This window comes from Hyperolius riggenbachi, chromosome 7, assembly GCF_040937935.1.
Source record: "Hyperolius riggenbachi isolate aHypRig1 chromosome 7, aHypRig1.pri, whole genome shotgun sequence".
Lineage (NCBI taxonomy): Eukaryota > Metazoa > Chordata > Amphibia > Anura > Hyperoliidae > Hyperolius > Hyperolius riggenbachi.
In genome coordinates, this window is record NC_090652.1 from 147217227 (window position 1) to 147230053 (window position 12827).

Consider the following 12827-nt stretch of genomic DNA (forward strand, 5'->3'; position numbering starts at 1 on the left):
TGGGTCATGTGGGGTTGGTGTGGCAGTGTACTATTTAAAGAAAAGTGATAATTTGCATATTCAGTAGGGGTGCATTGTGGGTAACCACAAATGTTCACTTATAGCTGAATTATTGCAAAGTTCCTTCTGTTTTAAGAAGGCAAATTTCACCAAGTAATGGATCATGATATTCTAATTTCTAGCCTGAAGCAGAAAGGGACCGGCCTTTGTTCTCTAACCACCCTGGTGTTCTATTAGAACGGCCAGGACGGCGGCGCAGCACATTTATTTTACATTTTTTTTAAAATCATGTAGCTAGCCTATCGCTAGCTACATGTTAGCCGCTGTGCAGCTGCATCCCCCTACCCCTTCTGATCGCCTCCGGCGATCAGAGCAAACAGGAAATCCCGTTCAGAACGGGATTTCCTGTTTGGCTTCCCCGTCTCCATGGAGACGATCGGGATGACGTCATCCACGTCATGGCGTCGGGGGAGTCCCGATCCACCCCTTAGCACTGCCTGGCGCTGATAGGCCAGGCTGCGCACGGGGTCTCGGGGGGTGCCCTGTTACACGGCGGGTAGCGGCGCATCAGTGGCGAGCGGTAAAAACACCCAGCTAGCAAAGTGCGAGCTGCGTGTTTTAAAAAAAAAATTATGAAAATCGGCCCACCAGGGCCAGAGCAATCCAGCGCGGCGGTCATGGACGAGCTGAGCTCGTCCATACCGCTATTTGCGGTCTACTACATCTCTGCTTTTGTTGATTTCAATAATCAAAAATGAAACCCTTTTTTAGGCTTTGTTTCCCAGAACGTCTCAGGACAGCAACCCTGAGACTTGTCTCCATCCAAACTACACTGGACAGGAACTAGATGAAAAGATTTGCATAATTGGTTAGGCAGGAAGAACATATATAAACCCCTCATGCTCTTACCCCCTCAGTTGTCTTCCTGTCCAGCAGGACGCTAGATGTCGGGGTATGGCTGGCCACCCATGCTAGTTTGCAGGAGCCGCGGCTTGGATGATCCCCCGGGCTGCGCACGCTAGTTGGATGTGCGTGGAATCATGCTGCTCGCATGGCCTCCCCTGGATAGTCTGAACAAAAGCGGAAAGGAATCGGAAGCTCAGGAAGTCCCGCCCCCAGGTCACGTGACCGGCGCCGCACGTGACCCAGCGCCGGAAGCAGGAAGTTCCTGGCCCGGCGTGCGTTCCACAGAAGCGAGGCTGCATGGAGTCAGCAGGCAGCGGGCTCCGCAATCCGCAGCAATGGAGAACGCTTCTGGGAGCATTATTTCGCCAAGGTAGGCATTTCCTGTATGCGAAGGGGGGGGGGGGGGCAAATTTTGGAAGCTATTTAAGCTTGGCTTTAGTCACCGTTTGGCTGTTGGTGACTATGGAGGCTGCCGCCGGATCTTCCTCCCAGGGCTCTGTGGAGTCAAGCTCCGTTCCCTCTCTGGTATGTGATCTGTGTAAATTGTTACATATCTGGTAGAGAGGTTTTGTTTGGCTTTTTTCAAGGCTAATGGCTGGTATTTTGTTTGTATGTCAGCCTAAAATGGAAAAATCAGACTCTAAATCTGAATCCAGATCTGGATCAAGACAGGAGAGAGCTGATAAACTGGATAAGCCTGATAAGCCTGACAAATCTTTACCTCAGTCAAAAGCTACACATAAATCAAAGAAATGTGCTGTATGTGGCAATAATTTATCATCTTCATCTAAAATATTGTGTCAGGAATGTACAAAGAAAATAGTCAGAGATGAAACTCCCACTATGAAAGAACTAAAGGGTTGGATAAGTCTGAGATCTCATCTGCAGTGCAGACAATTAAGGCACCTGAGGTTACTTCTAAATCAGATCCTATCTCAAATCTTCCTGCAGTGGTTCCTGCACCCCCATCGCTTGCAGAGAGACCAGGTCCATCTGGTTCAGCCCCAGTAGAGGACATTAGTTTAAAAAGGAAGAGAAAAGATGAGGATTCAGCCAAATCAGACATGTCAGAGGGGGAATTGGAAATTTCCTCGTTGGAGGATATTCCATCAGAGACTGAAAAATCGACAGATAAATCTGTTAAGAATCAAAAGTTTGCTTTTTCAACTGACTTTATGAAAGAGTTGTTAGAAGCTATGCACCAGGCTATGGGTATTACCATTGAACAAAAAACGTTGTCCCCCCTCGATCAGATGTATGAAACCCTTTCTGACCCTCAGATTGCTTTTATACCAGTACATAGTAGTCTTAAGGGGCTCATCAAAAAAGACTGGGATAATCCTGATGGGAGAGCATTTTGGCCAAAAGCATTAAATAAAAGATATCCTTATAGTCCGGAAGACCAGAAGTTTTGGGGAACAGCACCTAAGCTAGATCCATCCCTGTCTAAAGTATCCAGAAGGTCAGCTCTTCAATTTGAAGATTTCGGGAGTCTAAAGGACCTAATTGATAAGAAAATGGATAATATTTTGAGAAGGGCTTGGGAGGCAGCATCCTTGAACTTCAAGCCTTCTATTGCATCCACTGCAGTAGCTAGGTCATTAAAGCTATGGTTATTAGAGGTACAATAGAAACATTAAATAAATTTTTCTTTATTAGAGGTACAATCCCAGATTGCTTCTGGAATTTCCAGAGAAGAAATTTTAAATTTCTTTCCAAAGATTTTGCATGCAACTAATTACTTGTCTGATGCAGCAGATGACTCTGTGAGACTGACAGCAAGGGCCACCGCCCTGGTTAACTCAGCCAGAAGGAGGATCTGGGTGAAGACCTGGCAAGGAGACACCTCATCTAAATCGAAATTATGTAGTATTCCTTGTGAAGGCAGCTTGCTGTTTGGGTCTAAATTGGAAGAGACACTAGAAAGATCAGCTGATAAGAAAAAGAATTTTCCGTACAAGAGAAAAACTTTCCGCCCTAATCGTTCCTTTCGTGCTTCAGAAAAGACGGAACAGGTGAATAAAGGTTCCCAAAGAAGAAAGTGGATCCCTAATAAAACTCAGCGATCAAGAAATAACCCCCCTTATGCCTCCTCCGGACAACAGCCGAAGCAATGACGCCAGGATCCCAGTGGGGGGCAGGCTAGCTCACTACTACGAACAATGGCAGACAATCTTCAAGAACAGGTGGCTATTGGACGTTGTCTTACAGGGATACAACATAGAGTTTGTAGCCCGACACCCTCCCAATTCTTTATCACTCCCTCCCCAAGTGTGCCAGCTCAGGCCATGGCTCTCCAACACGAAGTGTCTTAATTATTGGAAAAGAGGGTCATCCGAAGAGTGCCAAGGTGTCAGGAAAGTCTGGGGTTCTACTCTCCTGTATTCCTCATAAAGAAACTTCAGGGAAGCTACAGATTCATCCTAAACCTAAAAAAACGAAACAAGGTAGTCAGATACAGAAGATTCCGGATGGACAACATCCGTTCAGTGGTGAACCTCCTACAGGAAGAATGTTACTTGACATCATTGGATCTCAAAGATGCCTATCTTCACTTACCTATTCATCTAGAATCTCAACAGTTCCTGAGGTTCGCAGTGGTGTTACAAGGAGAGGTAAGGCACTTTCAGTTTGTTTCTCTACCCTTTGGTTTATCATCTGCTCCGTGACTTTTTACTAAAGTTATGGCGGAAGTATTAGCTGGCCTTAGGCTTCAATCTATCCAAATCATGTCATATTTGGATGACCTGCTTATTTGGGGCCCTTCAGTGGATATTGTGAATTACCAGTTGAATATCACTATAAACTTCCTTCAGACCCTGGGGTGGTTAATTAACTGGGAAAAATCAGCCTTGACTCCCCACCAAAAGATGGAATTTTTGGGGTTTGAGATCTGTACAGTCAGCAAAAGACTTTTTCTGCCTGATAGAAAATCAATAATGTTGTTAAAGTCTGTTCTCTCTTTTCAGAACCTGAAGTCAATATCGCTGAGGAAGGCTATCGCATTATTGGGGACAATAACATCTTCATTCCCAGCAGTACAGTGGGGTCAACTTCACTCCAGAGTTCTACAGTCCTGAATTCTATCTAGATGGGACAAGCGCCTCTCCTCTCTGGACAAGAGACTCTTAGTTCCATAGAGCGTCAAACAATCTTTACTCTGGTGGATCGAGCCTCAGAATCGTCTGAAGGGGAATCTTTGGGAGTTCCCAACGCAGTGTGTCATAACAACAGATGCGAGCTCTTGGGGATGGGGAGCTCATCTGGACTCCCACACAGCCCAAGGACAGTGGTCGGACAAATCTCGTCTTCAGTCCTCAAACAGCAGAGAGTTGCAGGCAGTGTGGGAGGCTCTACAAGCTTTCAGTACTCAGATTCTACAAGCACATGTCACAATCCGTACAGACAACAGTACGGTAGTAGCTTACATAAATCATCAAGGGGGTACGAGGAGCAGATCGCTGCAACATCAGTCCTCAAAGATGCTGCACTGGGCAGAACGGAATGTACAGTCTTTGAAAGCTGTTCACCTAAAAGGAACCTTGAATTGCCTAGCAGATTATCTAAGCAGGCGAAAGTTTTCACAGGACGAGTGGAGTCTCAACGACCGAGTGTTTCAACAGCTCACAGATCGGTGGGATGTGCCTCAGGTGGATCTGTTCGCCAGGAAGATCAATGCGAAGTGCCGTCTGTTTTGCTCCCTCTGTCCCGAAGACAGGCCTTGGGCCCTGGATGCATTCTCAATCAATTGGAGTCACCAAAGGATGTACATGTTTCCCCCTATCCATTTGATATCGAAGGTGGTCATCAAGATTTATCGAGACAGAGCTCAGGGAATTCTAGTGGTCCCATATTGGCCCAAAAGACCGTGGTTTGCGCTGCTACAGAGGTTAGCTTCAGATCATCTAATTCTTCCAGACCACTCGGACTTATTACTCCAGGGACCAGCAGTTCACCCCAACTTGAACCTTCTTCATCTTTCTGCCTGGAGCCTGAGTGGCGATTACTGAAGAATAAAGGTTTCTCTAACAAACTTTCAGAGACACTTATACAAAGCAGAAAGAAGGTTACACGTCAGATCTACTACAAAGTATGGAGAGTTTATAGTTCTTGGTGTGATACCAGCGCCAGAGATTTCTCGCAATCCAATTCAGTTTTGGAATTTCTTCAAAGTGGGTTTCAGAAGGGTTTGAGCATCAGTACCCTAAAAGTACAGGTGTCAGCCTTGAGTGTCTTCCTTGACAGGAGATTGGCTGAAGAAGAATATGTCATAAGATTTTTTAAGGCTTTAAAAAGACTTCGTCCTTCGGTTCAGAATAGAGTACCTCCTTGGGATCTAAACACAGTGCTGCAGAGTTTATGTGATCCTCCCTTTGAGCCTTTGGAAGAAAGTTCAGATAAACATTTGTCACTCAAGACAGCGTTTCTCTTGGCGATAACATCAGCCAGAAGAGTGGGGGAATTACAGGCATTATCCATCTTAGAGCCTTATGCTGGGAATACACGGTTCGTTTTTGCCTTCGTTTAAACCTTCGTTTCGATTGTGCCTTTTGTCCTTTTCGATCCCGAAATAATCGGTCATACGGTTAATATCACCACCCACGGTTTCGTTTTTTTTTTCGATTCTGATGGTTTCGTTTTTCCAATGATCGAAGGCTGCAAAGAAACAAAACGAAAATCCCTTTTTACAGGGACGGACTAGCATAAACGAATATATAATCGATCTGAACAGCCATCAAGCCTACCAATGGCTCGATTAGATGGATAAAGAGAGATAATATCAAACATGTTCGATCACTAGTCGTTCGTTTTTGGGGTCTATTAATCGAAACTATAATGAGATTATGACTATTTTCACATACGTTTTCAACACTCGATTCGTTTACCGAACGAATCGAAGGTTTAAACGAAAGCAAAAACGAACCGTGTATTCCCAGCATTACTGTGTTGTATCAGATGACAGAATTACACTGAAGTTGGATCCAGCTTTTTTACCCAAGGTGGTGTCTAAATTCCGCAGGTCGCAAGAGATATTCCTTCCTTCTTTTTGCAATAATCCAGCGAACCAAAAGGAGGAAAGGTTGCATCATCTGGATGTCAGAAGATGTGTTATGGAGTACATGCAACGTACTAGTTCTTGGAGACATTCAAATGCCCTGATAGTACTATTTGCAGGGAAGTTCAGAGGTAAACAGTCTTCTAAAGCAACTATAGCCAGATGGATAAAACAGGCTATTTATCTGGCTTATGCCCAACAAGGAAAGCAACTTTCAGCTAAGGTGAAAGCTCACTCAACCAGAGCAGTGTCAACTTCCTGGGCAGAGAGGGCAGGAGCATCGGTTGAGCAAATCTGCAAGGCAGCCACCTGGTCAAGTCACAATACATTTGTAAAACACTATAGGCTTGATGTTTTATCTAGTGCCGATTTAAGTTTCGGTAGAAAGGTGTTGCAGGCTGTAGTCCCTCCCTAATATTTATCTTGTATATCATCTCAGGGTTGCTGTCCTGAGACGTTCTGGGAAAGACCAAAATTACTTACGGTAATGTCTTTTCCAGAAGTCGGAAGGACAGCACCCTTACTACCCACCGCTGTTTTCTATTAAAATTTATTTGAAGCATCATTCTGGGTGGAGTCTTTTTTTACCAACTGAGGGGGTAAGCGCATGAGGGGTTTATATATGTTCTTTCTGCCTAACCAATTATGCAAATCTTTTCATCTAGTTCCTGTCCAGTGTAGTTTGGATGGAGACAAGTCTCAGAGTTGCTGTCCTTCCGACTTCTGGAAAAGACATTACCGTAAGTAATTTTGGTCTTCGCACACCATTAAGGTTAATTTACTTTTCAGTCTTCCGATTAGACTTTACCGATTGTGGGTCCAGACATTTGCTTGTTTGGTTGTGCTGGTATGGAATCCACCAGCAAAGTGAGTAGTGTCTGTTGCAAGCTATGTGGTCTGACAATTCAGACTCGCATTGATCTGTAGTTTAGCATGTCAGTTCTCTGGTACTGGGCGCTATACTATTTTTTTAATTAGTCCACCAGTCGCCTGATCCTATTCTACTTAGCAACCAGCAGGGTAGTGAAAGAACTTGCTTGGATGATTTTATTGCCTTGCAAGTTTTTTTCTCCCTACTCTATTACCCTTTTATGGCTGCCTGAAAGCAATGCTTTCCATCAAACATAAAGCTAGATAAGCATTACTCTGCACCTGCACAGAGCAAACTTGGTACCGCTCATTTACCGCCACCTTAAATTAGTATCTGGAAGCCTTTGCTAAGGAGACCCCCAGATATTGTCCTTGTAAAGGAAACCGCGGGAAGCTATTGTGGACGGGAATGTGAAGGAAACGCGTGGCCCACCTACTCAGAGTCGGCAAAAACGAAACTAACCCACGGCAGGGAAACAAAGGATCGTTGAGGACTGGCGAGGGCACAGGGTGGCTGCTCAATTCATTTTTTTCCTTGCCTTTAGGTTTCCTTTGAAAGGTAAAATTCTTGACCACTTACCTATTTGGGGTAAAAAAAAAAAAAAAAAAAAAAAAAGGAAGCCACCTGCGCCAAAAATGAGCAATTTGGTCACCTATACCTTATTGTAGGAATAAATTAACTAGAATTACAGCAAACCTACTTTTCTAACTTCATAATTAGAAGTGTTGGTAGAGCTGTGCAGGGGACATTTTAGGGCCATGGAGCCAGAGCAATTTTTAGGTACCTGGAGTCGGGGAAAAAATACACAGACTCCTAATACATTTAAACTGTAATTATAAGATAAAGTATGATAAAATGTTCTATTTCTCAGATAATAGTCATAAATAACTTCTATATACACATATAGTACAAGGAGGCAAATTCTGTAAGAAACGAACATGGCCATAAGTGTAAGACTTCTAGAACTCTGGAGAGGAAAATAGAGATGTCACCAAAGAGCCCCAGACATCCGTTAAGATGATTGTTGCTGACCTGGGCCCATATGCAGTTCACATTTTCACCTGAGTTTTCTCCTTTATAACAACTTTTTAGCATTTTGCAATGGAAAAAGTACCAAAAAGAGGTGAAATCTTGAGTATTTGTTTGCTTGTTGGCGGTTTAAAAGGCATTTTATTGACAGGTTTGAAAATTTCACTTCGGATAAAACTCAGATAAAAAAGTGAATTGCATGTGGGCCAAGGTCAGCAACAATCATCTTAAAGCAGATCCGAGATGAAAAACTAACTATAACAAGTAACTTGTCTATATATCTTATCTAAAGTTTAGATAGTTTACACAGCAAATCTATCTTCAAAAAGCTTCAATAGAATATGATTATTTCTTCCTGTGATACAATGACAGCAGCCATGTTGTTTGTAAACATTACAAACAGGCAAGCGTATCTGCATCTTATTTGAAAAAAACCTAATCCTCTCCTCTGCCTCTGAAACCTCTGGCTAGTAATACCTCCCCCACCTCCTGCCCAGACTGAGCTCTCATGAGCCCTTGGTACTGCCAAGGCTCTCAGGAAAGCTGTGGGTGAGGCTTGTTTAGTTTATAGGGAATTAGAGTATTAAAACAAAAACAAAAAAGTATTTGGCTTGAGGAATGCCCTATAAACAATAGGAAAGGAACACAATTATTCAATAAGTAAAAGTTAATCTCGGATCCACTTTAACAGGTGTCTGGGGCTCTTTGCTGACATCTCTATTTTCCTCTCCAGAGATCTAGAAGTCTTACACTTATGGCCATGTTCATCCCAAAAGAACCCCTTTACTCAAAGAGCAGCACATCACAGACCGACTGAGAATTGCCCGTGAACATTTGAAAGGTAAAGATGACTTTGGAAGTCTGTTCTTTGGTCTGATTAGACTAAATTGGAACTGTTTGGGCACATGGATGTTGCTTATGTTTGAAAACTGGAAAGGCCTTCAACCCTTCCAACACAGTTCCCACAGTTAAGCAGGCACACGGAGCCTTGAAAAACGAAACTTTTGTTGTCATTTTGAGGGAGAATATGCAGAAATCTGCTCGTAGTCTAGGCTTAGGTCATCGCTGGGTCTTCCAACAAGACAATGACCCAAAGCATATATTGAAATAAGTCCAACAGTTCCTCAAGGATACAAAAACCAAGATCCTGGAGTGACTCGTGCTGAGCCCAGACCTCAATCCTATTGAGAATCTGGCAGGTGCTCAAAGTGAATATCCATGCGCTGAAACCATGCAATTTGGACCAGCTAGAACAGTTTGCAATGAAAGAATGGGCCAAAATCCCCCAGGAGACCTGTGCCAACCTAGTAAAGATTAACTCTAAGGGCTTGATTCAGAAAAGGGTGCTAAGTGTTAGCATGCCAGTGAAAAGCCACTTTGCATGTGCTAACATGCTTTGCACGTGCTAAGTAGTTAGCACATGCAAACTAATTAGCACCGTAGTTAGCACATGTAAACTACTTAGCACCGTAGTTAGCACATGTAAACTACTTAGCACCCTAGTTAGCACATGTAAACTACATAGCACCGTAGTTAGCACATGTAAACTACTTAGCACCCTAGTTTTAAAAAAAAAAAAATCAGTGTTTATTCAACAAAGAAAAGGAACATATGACAGAATATGCAGTGTAGCAGTGCGCCTCCTAACTTTTCCAACAGTAGCTTCAGCATCAATTATCACTGTGGAAGATGAGAGGAATTGTTAACAATAATATAATGATCGTCACATAATATATAGAGCTCAGATTGAATTTAAATTTCCAAATATTCTATCTTTTACAAGATCATAATTAGCAAGACCAGGGGTATCTAACCATGGAGCTTAGCACCCTAGTTAGCACGGTGCTAAGTAGTAGTTTGCATGTACTAACTACGGTGCTAAGTAGTTTGTATGTGCTAACTACTTAGCACCCTAGTTAGCACGCCAAAAGCGTTTAGGCGTGCTAACTGGGTTAGCACCGTTTACTGAATCGAGCCCTAAGAGTTTGCCAGTTGTGGCTCAGAAAGGGTACACTATTGACTATTAATGGTCAGGGGGCTAATAATTTTGGATGTCTCATTTTAGTCCTTTCTTTGTTCAACTCGGTGTATCAATGAAATATCCTAATTAAACTTAGCGGACATTGTTTTTATAGTGTATTTGTTTAAAAAATAACAAGCACTTGTTAATGGACATTTTCGTGGAAAAAGTAAGAGTTTCGTCTCATTTCATAACTCCCTGGCCTGAACTGTATACTTATGTTGTATACTGTATGTCACCATAAACCATATGCACAGGAACAGGTTTTAAAAAGATGTGACTAATAAGACAAATAGTTAACGCATGTGACTCAGCCTGTTTAGATAGAACATTGTTAAGAAATGCATTTCCTGCTGTCAGAAAATTACTTTTTAAATTTTTTTTTTGCTTGATTTTCTAATCTGTTAAATATATTTATATATTTATCTATTTATCAAGTCTATCAAACTGACTGTGTTACAATGGTGCAGGTCATAAATGTTTAGTTCCATTTACAAGTTCAGAAAATAACATTACATAAAGTGTATTATCCGAAATACCATCTCTCACCAACATTGCTAGCCTAATCGCCCCTGGTACTTGCCCCTACAGGCGTAGCAGGGTATGGGGACCACACATGACTGCTTCCTCCAGGCAATTTGTGATTCCCCCCCCCCCCCCCTATAAAAATGGATGTACTGTAAGCTGAACGATGTAGTCTTTCTACAATTTTGGGACTAGCAGCAGCAGTGTACATGAACACCATTTTATCTGCTGTAAGCAACTTGGATTCCCAGTAATTGTGTATATGTACTAAAGCAGGTAATGAGGGTCATTGGGGCGTAACACAGGGCCGAGGGATTATGTAGAATTTCAATAATTTCCCAATATATGGATGGCTATTGAACTAAAGAGTTACTGTATGGGATCTTCAAAACATGTGTTTAAAGAGACACTGAAGCGAGTAAAAAAACTTGCTTCTTCTCTTATATTCAGCAGGGGCATGTGTGCCCCTGCTAAAACGCCGCTATCCCGCGGCTGAACGGGGTTCCCTTACCCCCCAATTCCTCCCTGCAAAATCTACGACCAACTTGGTCGTAGATTTTGCTGCTCCTAGAGGCAGGGCTAACGGCTGCAGCCCTGCCTCACAGCGCGTCTATCAGCGGCGCATCGCCGCTTCTCCCTCCGCCCCTCTCAGCGAAGGAAGACTGAGAGGGGCGAGGGAGAGGCGGATATACGCGCTGACAGACGCGCGTGAGGCAGGGCTGCAGCGGTTAGCCCTGCCTCTATACGGAAGAGATCCCCGGCGAGGATGGAGGGGATTTGGGGAGTAAGGGACCCCCGTTGTGCGGCGCGATAGCGACGGTTTAGCAGGGGCACACATGCCCCTGCTGACTATAAGCGAAGAAGCGAGTTTTATACTTGCTTCAGATTCTCTTTAAACCTAATGGATAAACATCTAGATATTGTGCTGCCTTCATTTCATAGGTCTGAAATCTGGACAGCATATTTTTTAAACACAAGTAGTCCCTGGTTAACGAACGAGATAGGGACTGGAAGTTCATTCTTAACCTTAATCCGTTCTTAAGTTGAGATGCTGTGCCATCTCTATTCCCTGCACCTCCTCTATGCCCCCTGTGCCTGCAGTGTCCACCTCTGTACCCTTGTTCCCCCTCTGTACCTCCTTATCACCCCCCTGTGCCCAGGGCCGGGTTTAAGCTAAGGCCACATAGGCCATGGCCTAGGGCACCGTAGGATCAAGGGTGGATTGGCAGCAGGCTATACTAGAGGGAAAGGTCGGGTCACCTGTCTACCTATATGGGAAGGAGGGGGGTCATCAGGTTTTCTACATTGAAAGGGGGGGGGGGGGTAGTGTCATCTGGCTTCTTATACTAGAGAAAAGAGGGGGAGGGTCATCAGAATACCTATACTGGAGGGAAGGGGGGTCATCAGGCTGTCTAAACTAGAGGAGGGTCATCTGGCTAGCTATACTGGTCACCTCCCCAGTGCATTATTTACATCTGTTCTCCCCTCTAATCACCCACTCGTCACCCATCAATCACCACCTGTCACCACCTGTCACTGCTACCTATCAAATCAGACCCTAATCTGCCCCTTGCGGGCACCCAATTACCCGCCCACACCTTCAAATCGCCCTCAGTCCCCCCGATCACCTTCCCAGTGCATTGCTTGCATCTATTCCCCCCCTCTAATCACACCCTGAGACACCCATCAATCACCTCCTGTCACCACCTGTCAACCCCTAGCACACCTACCCATCAGATCAGGCCCTAATTTGCCCTGTGTGGGCTCCTGATCACTTGGCCAAACCCTCAGATCCCCTCAGACCCCCTTCTGATCACCTTCCTAGTGCATTGATTGTATCTATTCCCCCCTCTAATCACCCCCTGAGACACCCATCAATCACCTCCTGTCACCCCCTATCACTCCTATCCATCAGATCAGGCCCTAATCTGCCCCCTGCGGGCTTCTGATCACCCGGCCAAACCCTCACCCGCCCCACCGCAGTGACAGAATTTTTTTTTCTGATCACTGCTGGTCTGTACGACTTAATTGTGGCTGAGACTAACCGCTATGCCACACAATACGCAACAGCCAATCCAAGAAGCTACCATGCCCAGCCTTTTCGGTGGAAACTACTCCCAAGTTTCCAAACGTAACATTTTTTGGGGCCTTCTCCTTAACATGGGTCTAGTCAAAAATAATGTATTGCGGTCTTATTGGTCTGCTCACCCAATACATCAGATGCCCATGTTCTCTGCTGCCATGTCCAGGTCACGATTTGAGAACATCCTGCGCTTCCTGCACTTCAGTGCCAATACAACCTGTCATCTAAGAGGCCACCCTGCTTATGACCGGTTCCACAAAATTCGGCCCCTCATAGACCACCTGTCATCAAAATTTGCAGATGCTTATACCCCTGAACAGTCATTTTGAGGCATTTG

General features: G+C 44.2%; 1 protein-coding gene across 4 annotated transcripts in view; it reads left to right on the top strand.

The window, feature by feature from the left end:
* Positions 1-12827, top strand: part of ZC3H7A (zinc finger CCCH-type containing 7A) — a 193972-nt gene that overhangs the window by 15364 nt on the left and 165781 nt on the right. The window contains exon 1 of one of the 4 annotated variants that reach the window (XM_068244739.1): positions 8642-8703. The exons of the other annotated variants lie outside the window; for them this stretch is intronic. The gene's annotated coding sequence lies outside the window, so the exon portion shown is untranslated. Of the gene's footprint in view, positions 1-8641; positions 8704-12827 lie in introns of those variants that run through there. 4 annotated transcript variants of the gene reach the window in all.